General features: G+C 43.0%; 1 pseudogene; it reads left to right on the top strand.

Moving 5' to 3' along the window:
* Positions 1–1,226: 1,226 nt before the first annotated feature.
* Positions 1,227–2,004, top strand: LOC101437973 (protein lin-28 homolog A pseudogene; annotated as a pseudogene).
* Positions 2,005–3,396: the final 1,392 nt, after the last annotated feature.

Raw genomic sequence — 3,396 nt, 5'->3', positions numbered from 1 at the left:
AAACAAACACTGTCACTTTTAAGCACTTGTGAAAACTCATCACAGCTGGGGAAGGGAACTGGAAAAAAAAAAACCTAATCCTATGAAAGGAACAGGAAAACTAAAAAGGCCATGCCCATGAGACCCTGGGACACAATGCCTTCCTGAAACTAAAGCTTAATCAGAGCACCAGAGAATAGCCCATGGTCTCCTCCCCCAGCAAGGTAACAAGCTTTGAATAACAGGTAAAAGCAGAATATTACTAGAAGAAGGAAAAGTGAGGAATAAGAATGACAAAAGAAAAGTTCTCCAAGATGCAGTATGAAGGGAAGATCTGAAGCTGAGGGCTGAGTAGACACTGCTTGGGGAAACCAACTCCTACCCTACACACAAGTTATCACTATAGAAGTTGGAAGCCTGTGGCACACTGACATTAACCATAGCAATGATAATCCTCAAATCCAGCCAAATACCCAACTATACTAACTCAAATGTTCCTCATAACAGCATAGTCAAAAGAAAGATATGCCCATTTCCTTGCATAAAACTAAATTAGTCTGTATTGTCCTACACAAGATGTTCAGGTTTTAAAAATTAGGAGGTATATGAAAAGAGACTTTCAAGAGATAAAGCAATCATTACAACTAGGCTCAGATGTGACAGTTAATAGACTTACTTAACTAGGAATTTAAACAATAAAACTCTAATGGAAAATGTGGACATATGCAAGATCAAGTGAGCAATTTCAGGAAAGAGATGGAAACTATAAGAGAAATATCAATTGGACTGATATTCTATTATAGAACTATTGTGACTCTAACAATGGAAGAAATTGTATCATTGATATGGAGACAGTGGCCACGGTAAGTGCTGAGGGCAGGGAAAGGGAAGAAGAGATGTGATGTAGGGGCATTTTCGGGACTTGGAGTTGTCCTAAATGATATTACAGGGACAGAGGCTGGACATTATATATCCTGCCATAAGCCACTGAATGTACTAGGAGAGAGTGTAAACTACAATATAAACTATAATCCATGCGGTACAGCAGTGCTCCAAAATGTATTCACCAATGTGCCACAATGATGAAAGAGATTGTTGATGTGGGAGGAGTAGGGGGGTTGGGGGGTGGGGTATATGGGAACCTTATATATTTTTTAATGTAACATTTTTTGTGATCTCTGTATCTTAAAAGACAATTAAAAATTTTTAAATGGATATGATAGAAATTTTTAAAAGATAGACAAGAGATGTCTTTAAAGGGCTCTTTAGTACACCTGACATGGCTACAGAAAGAATTAGTGAGCAGTGCTGGGGAAAATGGAGCTGCTTCTTTTCAGAACCATGCCTTCTCTGGAGCCAGCAACTGCCTGACCAAGGGCCTAGGGCCACAGGCTCAAGTGATAACCAAGGACTCAGTATCCAACCAGCAGTTTGCAGGGGGCTGGCTACACTAAGGCAGCAGAGGAAGCACTGCAGAACTCAACCCAGGAGGTGGAGTTGCTGTAGCTACTGCATGGTGCCAGCACCTATAAGTGGTTCAATGTACATATGGGGTTCATCTTTCTGTCCATGACTGTCCACACTGGGATCATTATTGACCCCCAGTGCCTATCTTTGTGCATCACAGTAAGCTGCATGTATGGAAGACTTCTGAAGCCTGAAGGAGGATGTGGCAGTGGAGTTCAACTATAAGATATTTTCCAAGGGCCTGGAATCTATCTGTGTCACTAGACCCGATGGGGTGTTCTGTATAGGGAGCAAGAGGTGGCCAAAGGGGAAGAACATGGAGAAATGCAGATCGAAAGCAGACAAGAGCTACAACTGTGCAGATTAGATCACCATGCCAAGAAATCAAGCTGCCAGTCCAGCTAAGAAGTGCCACTCCTCCAGAGCATCAGCCATAATGTGGCCTCATGTCCACTGAAAGCTCAGCAGGGCCCCATATCACAGGGAAATCTCTCCTACCTTTGGGAAGAATAAGAAGAGATACACAGCCCTGCCCTGCTCCCAAAGGCCCAGAATTGAACCACAGTGGTTGGGGGCAATCCTTTTGATATCAGGAAGTTCCAAGGAGCAGGCATCAATCGGCAGAGTGGAGAAAGTGGGATAGGGTGGGTAGGTGGCAGCTGACACTGCAATGTATCTCAGGCTGGGGTCCACAGCAACAGTCTCATTACATCATGGTGAGGCAAAGGAACTCCAACCATGCTCTCTCCAAGTGTAAGAAGTAATACCTCTTAAAGCCTGCAAGAAATACCCCCTAGAGTCTCCAACATTTTGACAGTGGCCTGGATGGAGAAGTTTTTTCCTTTGAAAGAAGGATTTATAAAAGTATTTCTCATTCAGGAGTGAAAAGATTAAGTATGAGAGCTGATTGATGGACCCAACCTAGGAGCCACTACATCCTGTTGGAGGGAACCTCAGGGCTAGAGCAGGGTTTTTACCATGTCTTGAATCCTCATACCCCACTCTTCGGACAGGATGCTGATAACTGTCCCAAGTAGTGGGTTGTGGAGATAAGCAAAAGGGTTGGTTGGGACAGCTACAGACCTACTGCTCCTAAACTCACTTTTACCCCATTCTGGGCCAATATAATTTTCTTTATTTGCTCCCTTGGATAAATGCACCTTGGGTCCCACTTTCTCCAGGATGCCAAATGCACTACCCTGTGCATTTTAAACTTATTTTCTTAATATTAATATTATGGTTTTGTGTTTTGTATGTTTTAATCTATGACCTGCACCATGTTCTCAGGTATACGAGCAATCTTATGGATAAGTCGGCAGCAGCTCCAGTCTGCACAGCAGGAATACTTCCTACTTGTTGCTTTATCACCACAAAGAACAACTCTCTGAACTACCTCATTTTTGTCAATTAGAGCTGGCTTTCTGCCATAGTGTCTTCTTGAAATCCCTCTACCTTGAAAGTATTTCATGGGAGACTAGGTAATGAGTAACCCCATGACTTAATCTCCTATGGAAAGACTGGAAATTAGTCTAAATGGGAAGATAGTGCAAGAGGGTTAGGAGAGGCTGGACCAGATAAAAAGTCAAGAGAGGAAGCCAAGGTTATGTGATAGTTATCTATAGATGTAATAACGGATTCCTGTTCCCAACCTCTTAATCCAAGGGATCTTGGCATACCTTCACTGGATCCATCCTTCACTGGATTAGGCTAGCATTGCCATGCACAGTGGGGGTTTGTGTGTGTCCAAGGATGCATGTATGAAGCAAAGACTAAAATCCTTAACTTTTCAGAAATCTGGACTTTTCTTGCTTGGCTTTCAAAGAGGCCATAAGTGAAAGCTACTTTGAGGTGCCTGGAGCCAATGGCATTCCCTGCTACAGGAGGGATTAGTGTCGTGGTATGTGAAGGAGAAAGGGGGTTTCATTTACATGCTGTGGGATCACTGCAAAC

The sequence above is a fragment of the Dasypus novemcinctus genome, chromosome 7 (assembly GCF_030445035.2).
Source record: "Dasypus novemcinctus isolate mDasNov1 chromosome 7, mDasNov1.1.hap2, whole genome shotgun sequence".
Taxonomy (NCBI): Eukaryota; Metazoa; Chordata; class Mammalia; order Cingulata; family Dasypodidae; genus Dasypus; species Dasypus novemcinctus.
Note: the sequence above shows the minus strand (reverse complement) of the source record. Positions and strands in the feature narration are given on the sequence as shown.